General features: G+C 38.6%; 1 pseudogene; it reads right to left on the reverse strand.

The window, feature by feature from the left end:
* Nucleotides 1–310: 310 nt before the first annotated feature.
* Nucleotides 311–2,364, reverse strand: LOC117072557 (annotated as a pseudogene).
* Between the last annotated feature and the right edge of the window lie 10,920 nt (nt 2,365–13,284).

Genomic DNA, 13,284 nt, shown 5'->3' on the forward strand with positions numbered 1-13,284 from the left:
CAGCAAATATCAAAGACTCAGACTCATAGTATTGAAGGTGTGAAGCTAACTTTCATTGTTCTTAAAATCCTAGGAAAGCCAAATTTTAAAAAATAGCATGACAATGCTTATGTTTTAAAAAAGTTTCTCAGCTTAGTCTCCAAAACCAGGAAGAAAGCATTTAATGATTAAAAACAAGACTGGAAAGATATCAGACTAAGAGGAGGAATCGTAATAAGCCGGTTTAAAATATTAAAAGAAAGCTTTAAATGCACCAATTCAAAACAGCATTTCCAATTGGCCATCCAAATTATTCTTTTATTTTAGCCAAATAAAAATAAATTTACTGATGGATAACTGAGGTCCACTAACATAAGGTAGAAACAAAGTTTAAGCTAAAAAATAAATCTATATTTTGTTGCAGATAAATGTGAGATTTACCTATAGTAATTTTCTGCTGATGCTAAATTAAAAGCATGAGTTGACATTGTACTAACAGAAATGGTTCGACAGATATTTTCTTGGCTTTAAAATGTTTTGTTCATATGTGCAGAGAAATGCAATGAGGATAAGAATAATCTTCTGTATTGTCTGTACAGTTCATAAGGCCTTTACCATCGTTAGTCACCTTAGATGTGAATATCAGTAGGGCCATTAAATTAAAGCTGGTCTAAAAAGTTTTCAAAGTGCTACTGTTCCCAACCGATGAGATCTTCAGTTTTCTGGATTTTCTGGGTGACGATTATTTTCAGTTCTTTTCTCTGGCGATATATACAAGAAGTTACAGCAGATATATAAAGGGAAGGTCAGAAACCTGCTGTCCAAATTCATCACCACTTGTTTCTGATCCTTTTTAAGTATAAGTATTTGATAGCCAGTTGTTCTACTACATATTAGTTTTCCACTACTATCAAAAGAAGCCAAACGTAATTTAAATGCTACGCTCCTTCGACGCCGTAAACTGACAGACCCGCTACATGGCTGATTCAGTGTATTGCGTTTGAAACTGATGCATCGATCGGTGTAGAGTTACAAGTAGGTCAAAGCCTAAGTTAAAACTCTTCCAACGCCAGAAGTATTCACCGTCTTTGGCAAGCTTTCTACCACACCTCATGCTATTTCCCTCTAGTTCTTCTCTATCGATTTCTTGAGGCCCTACCTCACTGTCTTGTTCCGCCGGCAGCATAGCAAACCACTGCTGTTTATACACAGAAGACAGCCATTCTGAAGGTACTATAGCATCTTGTTCAATAATTCTTGCAAAAGCCGGGTCACTGATAATATATTGTAATCTTAAATGTCTGAATACTGACACAAATGGTTTTCCTTGTTCCGTTTCAAGAAAGGTCATACCTTCAAAATCTTTTCTCTGTTTGGAAAACCAGACATCTGTTTCTGTCAAAAGCTGTTTTAAAGATCCATTCCAAGAAGGCACAAGTTGAAGAAACATCCACATTTTTAGAGTGGGGTATACATCCATCTCCACTTGCATCACAAATAAGTTAGATGAACCAATGAGCTGTTTCATGACATTTATGCTGAGTTCTTTAAAAAGTTTAACATTCTGGTGAGTCATCAAATTGTTTAGAAGCCATTCAAGGCACTTTTTCTTTACGGAATCTAATCCACAGGTCCCTGCTGATGTGTAATAGCCACACACAGTTTTCACAGTAATTGTCTCCTTCATCGTCTTACCACACTGCTGTATTAAACCATCTAACTGCAGCATACAAGCTGCTGCCAAAATGGCAACAACTCAGCTGGGCTTTATCAACACGTCATCTCGGTAGAGTGAACCAAACGCAACCTGCAGCGCTTCTACATCAATGTTCTGGTCAGGAATCTCCAGTTCAATAATATTCATGCTGGATTCTTTCCAAGAACCACTGAACATACTAGAAAAGTAGCCAGATTGACATAAATATATTTTGTGCAATCGCCATTCCTCTCCTAGAGCACAAATCTTAATGTCACTGTTTTCACCATTCAAAAATAATGTTTGATAAATATATTCGGATGTACTCCTTAATTTTTTCCTTGCAGGGATGTGGAGGAGCGGCTGCTGCTCGTCCCTCTCCTCCTCATCCTCGTCTCTCTCCGAGTCAGGGCGACAGTAGCGGAAGGCCCCGCAGCGCTTGTGACTGCCTGGGCAGTAACAGAAGCCGTAGCCCGCCGCAGGGTCCCCAGGGTCCGGCCTCCCGGCCGAGCCCCCCGCCCTGGCACCCTGCTCCTGCTGGGCAAGGGCTCGCCTCGGCTGGCGCAGCACCCGGCTGCTCGACGATCCCATGGGTCGCGGCTCCTGGGACTTCAGGGGGGCCGGAGGAGGGGGTCTCCCGCCATGGCCCGGCTGCCGCCGCCAGCCTTCCCCGAGCGCAGGTGCCTGCACCGCCAGCTTCTCACGCGCAGCCCAACCGTTGCAGCGGACACTGCCGCCTCCATCCTCCGCACCCCTCCCCCACTATATTTTTTTTGGAGACAGAGTCTCGCTCTGTCGCGCAGGGTGGAGCACAGTGGCACGATCTCGGCTCGAAAAACTGAAGAATTTAATACTGTTATAAAATGCAACATGCACTACAATACATATGCAAATATACTCTATTATATAGCATAAGGTTACCAAAACAATCCGCATCTAAATAAATTAATAATAGTAAAGACAACAAAGATGAAGTTATAATAAATAGAACACAGCAAATAAAATCCACAACTGAACCTAAGACTCTGAAGTGCCATTCCTGAAACAGGCTCCAAACAATCAGTACAAATTTTGCATCATCACGAATTTTGCATCATTGCCAAGAATTGTACTTTCTAGAGCAGCTTGACTTTTCAGTAGGGTATGAACATGCAATACTCAACAAACTCTTACAACTTGTTACATTTCATTCACAGATAATTTATTATGATTTTTATAATAACTCACTTGATAACTGAAAGATTTTTAATAACTAGTAAATTATTTTAACACTAAAAGTTTACAAAACTATTCATTTATATAAACAGAAAGAAGATATTTTATAATCTATTGCCAACCCATTGAAATAAAATCAATCCTCATGGAGCTGGGAAAATAATTTGAAACTATTTTATTAAAATATAAAGAGCCTCAGACATCCATCTAGCAGATAGAAGACAAAGCATCAATTCATCCCAGAGCTAAAATCTTCCAGAGTGGCCTTAACATTTGGATCCTGCTTTGGACAATACTAACTATTTTTTATTCTAAGGACTAGCTCATCAAATCTCCTGGCAATTTGAAATGAATCCCTCAGAATTACAATAAAACAGACCTGAAATAAACCCATCAGAAATGCTTTCTTTTATGGAATCCTGTTTGGAGATTTTCAATTAGAAGCCAGGAGGCTAACTAATCATTTTTCGGATCTATGTCATCTTTGCACCTCCCACCCCCAAATATAAATCCATAGGACTTAAACCGACTCCATCTCCCACTCCCTTCAATAACATTATGTTTCCTGCTAAAGCACCATCCTCATTCTTAACCTGTCCTTTTAATTTTAGTGATATATGTAATTTGCAACAAAATTGCCTATTTCCTCCAGCTTTCTTTCACATTCCTGTCTTCAAACTTTGCTTATCTAAGCCAATCATATTCTATGTTAACTTTTTGAGAAATCTTTGATCCTTATCTGTTCACTGGCATGGGTACCTTTTTATACTCTCTTAGAACTGTCTACCATTTTCACACTTAGCAAACTGTATTGTGATTGATTTGGTTGCATTGTAGACTATAAACAGTGAGGTTAATAACTATATTACTATATTCAAAATGAAATTCCTACTTTTAACATATTTTTGATAAGGAGAAGGTGCCATAAATTGTGTTAAATGGATAAATAAACCAATTCAGGAAGAAAGGAAAGAAGAAAGAATAAAAAGAAGAGAAAGAAAAAAGGGAGTGAGATGGAACAAAAAAGAAAAGATAGGAATGAAATAAGAAATTCATATACGCACAAATGTGTAGAAGAAACATAATGTGTGTTTAGTAATAATACACCCTTTGTTCTCACTTCATACTGAAAATAATGTAGAGAAAAAGTGCAAACTTCCACAATCAGTCACTGAGAACTCATAAGGGATGTGAATAAGGAAAAGAGCAGGTCAGAAATGGGGCTCAAACCATGATTAGAAAGGCAATGGCCTAAGTAACGTGCATTATAATTACTTAATTAATTATATTTGAAGCCAAACTTAACTAAAAATAGGCTGACATTTACCCCTGTTGCTGCACTATTGTGGTGGTAGTTATATGGAGAGTTCTGAGTCAAAAGAACACATTTTGGTAATTGCAAAATAGAAACAGCTCAAACAGAAAAAAATCAAAAAGTCTCCTTGTAAAGCTCACTGTGGGGTACTGTTACAAGATCTTTGGGGTGTCAGTTTTTTTCCTGGAAACCTCTGTGGCCAGTGGCGCCTTTGCCAGAAATCTTGTCCAACATCCAGGAAGAATGAGGTATTGAGGTATGCAGACAGATTTATTTAGTGTTAGAACAGCTCAGAGAGACTCCTCTCTGTAGGCAGGTGGTCATGTTGAGTGTTTAGCTCTAGGCAGAAAGGAGGCCCTGGAGAAGGCGGCTTCTCTCTGCTGGCAGGTCATCCCATCATCTCCAGCTCTCAGCAAAGAGGAGGCCCTGGAGAGGATGACTCCTCTCCACAGGCAGGTCATTGGACATCTCTGCAGGTCTCTAAGCTCTCAGCAGAGAGGGTAGCTCCTCTCTGCAGTTGATCTCCCTTCATCTCTGCACCCTCTGTTCTGGCTAATCCTGGGCTTTTATGGGCCTCGGAGGGGAGGAAGTGCCTGTCAATTGGTTCATGGGGAACCATGGGTGGCCCGGAAGAGGCACCACAAGTGCCCACTCTGGTCAGAAGGACTTGCCTGGCCCCCAGCCTTTAGGCCCTCCCTGGCCTGAAGGTGGGGCCTGACCAGGACACATTCCCTTCCACCCAGAGATCTGTCTGCCTCCTGCTGCCATTCATGGCCCCAGGGCTCGATCCCAACCCCACTCCCAGATCCGAGCTGATGCGGGGAGAGAAGAGAGGCCAGGCACGGGGACGGACGAGCAGACATCGTCGAGCCAGCAGGGAAGGGAGTGGGAGAGGCCTTTTACAATATGTACATACTATATCTCAATGATTGATACAATTTTGGAAAGAGAAGAGAGAAAATAAGGATTTGATTAGTCTGTGGGTTGAGTAACATCCAAGGATTAATACCTCTACTTGAAGAAAGGGATAATTTTCTAATGACATCATTCATTACAATATGCAGGGTATGAAGAGAGGACACTGCAGTCATTAGCCATGCCTTATGAAATGCAGAGACAAGTGCTTGCCTCATTTGCTCATCCAGTTTTGGCCTTTAAAGATATTCAAAACTGGCTATTTAAGGCATTTAAAATTAAATAATTAGCCTCAACCCCCCTCAGTTGGCTTAAAATCTTAAACTTCTATCTAGCAACTAAAAATATTAAATAAGAAATGTGGCTGGGTGTGATGGCTCACGTCTATAATCCCAGCACCTTGGGGAGGCTGAGGCGGGCAGATCACAAGGTCAAAAGATCGAGACCATCCTGCCCAATGTGGTAAAACCCCGTGTCTACTAAAAATATATAAAGAATTAGCTGGGCATGGTGGCATGTGCCTGTAGTCTCAGCTCTTCTGGAGGCTGAGGCAGGAGAATCACTTGAACCTAGGAGGCGGAGGTTGCAGTGAGCCGAGATTGTGCCACTGCACTCCAGCCTGGCAATAGAGCAAGACTTGGTCTCAAAAAAAAAAAAAGAAGAAAAGAAGACCAATTAATTTTTAAAAAGGAAAAATTGTGGAGACAAATTTAAACAACCAACTTAACAAAATAAACAAAACCTAAAGAAATGAAGAGAAATTGAAAGAACAAAAATGAATAAAAATTAAACATATCGCACAGATGTAATAGAGATAATCAAATGCACAAAGGCTGGTTTTTAAAGACTAATAGAAAAATTTTTTAAATCGTGATCATCTCAATAGATACAGAAAAAGCATTTGACAAAATCAAGCATTCCTTTACGATTCAGACCCTCAGCAAAATCGGCATAGAAAAGACATACCTTAAGGTAATAAAAGCCATCTATGACAAACCCACAGCCAACATTATACTGAACATGGAAAAGTTGAAAGTATTCCCCGTGAGAACCGGAACAAGACAAGGATGCCCGCTGTCACCACTTCTATTCGACATTGTACTAGATGTCCTAGCCAGAGCACCCAGACAGGAGAAATAAATAAAGGGCACCCAAATTGGTAAAGGAGAAGTCAAACTGTCACTTTGCTGATCATATGATCGTATACTTAGAAAACCCTAAAATCTCATTCAAAAAGCTCCTGTAACTGGTAAATAAATTCAGCAAAGTTTCAGGATACAAAATTAATGTACAGAAATTAGTAGCTCTGCTATACACAAACAGTGACCAGGCTGAGAATCAAATCGAGAACTTAATCCCTTTTAACAATAGCTGCAAAACATATAAAATATTTAGGAATATACCTAACCAAGGAGGCGAAAGAGGTCTACAAGGAAAACTACAAAACACAGCTGAAAGAAATCATAGATGACAAAAACAAATAGAAACACATCTCATGCTCATGGATGGGTATAATCAATATTGTGAAAAATGACCTTACTGCCAAAAGCAATCTACAAATTCAACACAATTCCCATCAAAATACCACCATCATTCTTCACAGAAGTAGAAAAAAAAATCCTAAAATTCACAGGGAACCAAAAAAGAGCCCACATAGTCAAAGTAAGACTAAGCAAAAAGAACAAATCTGAAGGCATCACATTACCTGACTTCAAACTATACTATAAGGCTATGGTCACCAAAACAGCATGGTACTGGTATAAAAACAGGCACACAGACCAATGGAACAGAATAGAGAATACAGAAATAATGCCAAATCCTTAAAAGGATTTGGCCTTTAAAGATGTTCAAAACTGGCTATTTAAGGCTTTTAAAATTAAGCACTTAGCCTCAACTCCCCCTCAGTTGGCTTAAAATCTTAAACTTCTATCTGGCAACTAAAAATATTAAATAAGAAATGTAGTCAGGCATGGTGGCTCAGGCCTATAATTCCAGCACCTTGGGAGTCGGGGAGTGACTGATCTTTGACAAAGCAAAGAAAAACAAAGTGGGGAAAGGACACCCTTTTCAACACATGATGCTGGGATAATTGGAAAGCCACGTGTAGTAGAATAAAACTGGATCCTCATCTCTCACCTTATACCAAAATCAAGTCAAGATGGTTCAAAGACTTAAATCTAAGACCTGAAACCATAAAGATTCTAGAAGAAAAAATCATTCTAGACATTGGCTTAGGCAAACACTTCATGACCAAGAAGCCAAAAGCAAATGCAGCAAAAACAAAGATAAATAGATGGGACTTAATTAAACTAAAAAGCTTCTACATGGCAAAAGAAATAATAGGCAGAGTAAACAGACAACCCGCAGAGTGGGAGAAAATATTCACAAACTGTACATACAACAAAGGACTAATAGCCAGACTCTACAAAGAATTCAAACAAATTAACAAGAAAAAAGCAAGCAATCCCATCAAAAAGTAGGCTAAGAACATAAACAGACAATTCTCAAAGGAAGATATACAAATGGCCAATAAGCATATGGAAAAATGCTCAACATCACCAAGTACTGGGGAAATGCAAATCAAAACCACAAGGAGATACTACCTCACTCCTGTAAGAATGGCCATAAGTTAAAAGTCAAAAAACAGTAGATGTTGGCGGGGATGTGGTGAAAGGGGAAACATTTTTACACTGTAGGTGGAAATGTAAACTTGTACAATTACTATGAAAAACTGTGATTTAAGATTCCTTGAAGAACTAAAAGTAGATCTACCATTTAATGCAGGAATCCCACTACTAGGTATCTTCTCAGAGGAAAAGTCATTATACAAAAAAGAGACTTGCACACATGTTTATAGCAGCACAATTTACAATTGCAAAAATGTGAAACCAGCCCAAATGCCCATCAATAATGAGTGGATAAAATGTGGTATATATACACCATGGAATACTACTCAGCCATAAAAGTCATGAAATAATGATTTTGCAGCAACCTGGATGGAATTGGAGACTATTATTCTAGCTAAAGTAAATTCAGAAATGGAAAACCAAACACCATATATTCTCACTCATAATTAGGAGCTAAGCTATGAGGATCCAAAGGCATGAGAATGATACCATGAACTTTGGGGACTCGGTGGGGAAAGGGTGGGAGGAGCGTGAGCGATAAAAGACTACACATTGTGTACAGTGTACACTGCTTGGGTGACGAGTGGACCAAAATCTCAGAAATCACCACTAAATAACTTATCCATGTAACCAACCACCACCTGTTCCCCAAAAATATACCAAAATAAAAAAAGACGGCCAGGCACCATGGCTCACGCCTGTAGTCTCTGAAATGGGTGAATCACTTGAGATCAGGAGCCGAAGACCAGCCTGACCAACGTGGTGAAACCCCACCTCTACCAGAAATATGAAAAATTAGCTGGGCGTGATGGTGGGCGCCTGTAGTCCCAGCTACTCGGGAGGCCTAGGCAGGAGAATTGCTTGAATCTGGGAGGCAGAGGTTGCAATGAGCCAAGATCACGCCACTGCACTCTAGCCTGGGTGACAGAGCGGAACTCTATCTAACAACAACAACAAAAAAAAAACTAAAAATAAATAAATAAAAATAAAGTAATGAGGCTGAGAAACCAAAAAAAACAAACAAACAAACAAACAAAAAAAAACAGACTCCAGTAAGATTAAACAAGACAACCAGGGGAAATTCACAAACATTAGATATGAAACGAGGAACATAATGGCAAAGAATAAAAGGGTAGTCTGAAAAACTTTATATCACTAAATTTGAAAACTTAGCTAAAATGAATAAATTCTTTAATAATTTAACAAAATCAATTCAAGGAGAAATACAAAAAGATACTGAAACACAAAAGTTAATAAAATTGATCAGTTTATAATGATTCTACAAAAAAACAAAAGACTAAATGACATGACAAGCAAGGTCTACCAATCATTTTAAGGTCCATGTAATATTAACCCTAGAAACATTAATCTAGAAAATAGAAAAACAAGGAATACTTCACAACTTATTTTCTGAATCTAGTAATAAAAACCTGATCCTAAAACCTGAGAAGATTTCTAAGTGAAAGGAAAATTACAGTCAAATTCATTCTTGAATATAGATGCACCAGAACGGAATTCTAGCAAACCAAATCTAGTAATAAATACAAAAGGCAAAACATGTTAACTAATTTGGTTTTATCTCAAGAATGTAAAGTTAGTATAATAAAATCAATGACTCAACACATTAATAGATTATGGGAGAGAAATTATACAATCATTTCAACAGGTACAGAAAAAGTATTAGATGAAATTTAGTACCTATTCATGATTTTTAAAGAAATTCCTGGAAAACTAAGAATAGAAAGGAACCTAATAAAATATTTCTACAGAAGTCTATGGTAAACCTGGTGCTTGATGGGAAAATGTGAAAGCATCTCCTTCATAAGAGCATACGCAAGACTAGCATGCCTGCTATTATTCCATAAAAAGCTAACAATTGTACAGTACTGATGCTATGCCAAACAGGGTTCTAAGTGCTTTGCATTTAGGCAATGGGTAGAGAATTTGGTGGGGTTCAAGACCCTGACTTAACTTTCTCAGAAATGCAACTAGCAACTAATTTTCTGGTGACTTATGGATACTACTAGCATCTCTAGAAGAGCTGCTTCAAGCAAACACTACCACCCTCCCAAGAATCTCTGCAGAGTAAAGTGAACCTTGTTGTTTATTGTGCGAGATTAGGCGATGCAATATTTCTGATGACAATTTGAACTCTTTGGAATTCGACTGGCTTCATTTTCTGAAAACAGCAATAGTGATCTACTTTACAGCAGAACACAGAGAAAATCTGTCTGTGTGTGGTCAGTACTTTCTGGTCCATTAAGGATAAACAGCATACAACACTAAAATATTGTACCTCCCACTTTACAATATTTTAAAAAGGATCTCGGAAAAGATCATATGTAAACATAACTGGTTAAATTTAAGACAGTCAAAAGGATTGGACATTCTGATTTTTTTATTTATTTTATCTTATTTATTTATTTATTTATTTTTACTATATCCCACTGCCTGCCTAGCCCCAGAAATACAAGGAACTCAGAGAGAAAAGAAAGGGAGGGAAGAGGGGAGGAAAGATTGACTCGATAAGCTAAGGGAAAGTAAAGTAACAACTATTGCTCTTCAATTTTATTTAATCTTTTATAATACTTGATATTTCACATGCTGGGAAATGTATCATATTCAGTTTGGTTCAATAAATGTGTGTTAAGCACCTACGATCAGGCACCAGGGTAGGCAGTGGGTACAGAGATGAAAAAGGCATGAGACATTCTCTGGAGAGATGTGAGGTTAATGAAAACTGGAAGCATGTGTATTTCCCTCCAGGCAACTAAAAAGGGGCTTTACAGACATCTGAGCACAGATCGAGTGACACTTTCAAAAATATGAACACTGCATGTAAAAAGTTGAATACCAAAATGAATTTTCTGTCAGTATCAATACAACAAACCTATCCCTGGCTTCTGATGAACAGAAAGAAAAAGGATTTGAAGAGTAACAAAAATATGACTGATTTGAAGAAGAACAGCCTTATCTATATTCAGCTGGTCATTTGGTGGGGAGAAATATGTGTATATATAATGTGCTACTACAGGAGACTGCTTTTTCTAAAAAGTTGGTTGTTTTGTTGTCAATGTTGTTTGAGTTCAGCTGCACATATTGGATTGGTGACATGACCCTGAGCATAGCAATTCAGGCTCTGACCAAACAGAGTTTTCATGACCGAAATGATAATTAATTACCAAGGACATAGTGAAGAGATGTCCACACTGGACTTGCTGCAGGACGTAACAGGGAATTCTGCAAAGTTGGAGGACTCGATGGTTCTAAGCCTAAATGATAGCTAAAATGTATTGAGCCCTTACTATATTCCAGGTTGTATGCTAAACCCTTACAGATATCATTTCCTTTGAATCTGATGGTTTAGATTTTGGCCTGAAAAATGCATATATGTAAACTCAGGTCATACCATTTTGCTTTCTGTTCATCTGCCACGGCAAAATATAGCATTATTGACATTTAGACTACGTAATTCTTTGTTATGGGGGACTGTCCTGTGCGTTGTAGGATGTTTAGCAGTATATCCCCAGCTTCTGTCTAGTAGATGCCAGTAGAGGAAAAAAAAAAACAAAAAAAACAAAGGTTTCAGATGTTACCTAATGTTCTCTGACAGTGAAAATTATCTCTGGTTGAGAATCACTGTAACAGAGGAGTATTTATTGTCATGAGAAAATGTCCACAATGAGCTAAAAGAGGAAAGGAGAAAGCTTCAAAGCACTATGACAAATATGCCTGCCCACTCCCCTCCCGGCTGTCTCCTCTTCTCCTACCTAGCATGTCTTTTATACATACATATGCATAGTAACTTTTTAAAAAAGGATTGAAAGGATATTCACCAAAATGTATTAAAATTATTTGGGGTAATAAGATTATAAGTTTGTTTGCATTCATTGATATTGTTTAAGTTTGAGTTGAACTTGCATTCCTCTTACAATAAGGAACAAAAGACAGTAGTCTTTATAAGCATCACTAAATGGGCCTCCAGCATCTAGAGAACAGTGTCTACTTCCAAAGCAAAGGATAGTCAATGACTAAGGATTGCAATGTAATTATCGAAATTTTCTAAAAAGAGGACTCCCCTATCCCACAATACTGAGTCCTTGCTGCAGGGATTAAGGAAGGTCGGCATACATGGAGAATGGATTTTCCCTGTTATGCATGTCCCCCTCACTAAGCCATTGGCCTAGCTGCTCAGGATTGTTTGAAAACTTAGGACTCCAGGTGGAACTAGCCCCTAGTCAATTTGGAGCAACTAAACAGAAAACCAACATTCCTGTGGTACTCTGCTTAACAAATATACTCAACAGGGGTGTTTGTGTGTGAAGAATGCGGAAAGAAAATAAGCAATAGTCACTTAGGAAACATTTGGTTCTAAAAAACACAGGCACCATTCCATTTCCCCACATTTACCAGGCCTCAAATGTACACACACACACACACACACACACACACACACGTATTTCCAGAGAAATCTTTAGTTGGTAATAAGACCGCCTGAAGAAGTAGGCCTGAATGAAGGAGGTCCCATTCCTGACTTGGAGGAGATCCTTGGGACTCACAGTTAGAACCTGTAGGATTATGTTACCAATAAGCTTTTCTGTGGCACTTCAAGATGAAGTTCTTTGAGTACTGAGGGGGAGAGAGAATCTGCTGCTAAGGGAAGCAAAAGGGTGCACAAAGCAGTAGCCAAGGACACCATCAAACTTCGCCTGGTTTCCTGTTCTCCACTGCCTGGCCCAAACACTGATATACAGCTAGTTTGTCTGTAAATAAGTCTTCCTCAAAAGGCTCAATAGAAATCAACCACTGTAGCCAGAAACTCTATCTAAATGTAAGTCTTCCAAAACATTTTCCACATATAAAACATTTACTTCAAAATATTCAACTTTCTACTCAAGTCAGCTATAATGAGCTGTGATGATGCCTTCCTGAGTAATCTTCAAAACCCAGGATTCTTAAACGACAGGATTAAATCTCTTCCAGTGTTGTTCTTTTAAGGCAAAATGCTTTTGGATTTCTCATTACAGAAAACTATTCTTACTTATAATCCATATAAATGTAAAAATATTTTTTATTATTCATGAGGATGTGTTTTAGATTCATGTATTTTTTTGAGAGATGCTAGAGAATATCATAACTACGATATTTCTCTTAGACCTCATAACCTTGAAAATTCCCAAATGATATTCTTAAGGTCAGACCCTAACAACACACTGGGAAACTTGCTAGGGGAGCGTATGCGTAACTCCTAGTGAAACAGGAAGAAGGATTACCGTGTCTTTGAGTCCACTGGCCCAGGATAGATTGTCGTACCTAGGGAGGATGTGTCTTCTGCTGTGTTTTTCAGGAGAGAAAAGGCAGAGGGATGAAGGAAGAAAGACTGGTGCTGAAAAGATTCAGGAAAGAGAACAGATGTTTTCACAATACTGTTAGAAGTAAGGCCAAGTGATTATCAGGGGAGCCAACTTATTTGCCTGCTCTTTCTTAAAGTGTTCAATACGGTGATGAACAGAGAGAATGCTCACCTCATCTGCCAA

This window comes from Trachypithecus francoisi, unplaced genomic scaffold (assembly GCF_009764315.1).
Source record: "Trachypithecus francoisi isolate TF-2019V2 unplaced genomic scaffold, Tfra_2.0 Lachesis_group4, whole genome shotgun sequence".
Taxonomy (NCBI): domain Eukaryota; kingdom Metazoa; phylum Chordata; class Mammalia; order Primates; family Cercopithecidae; genus Trachypithecus; species Trachypithecus francoisi.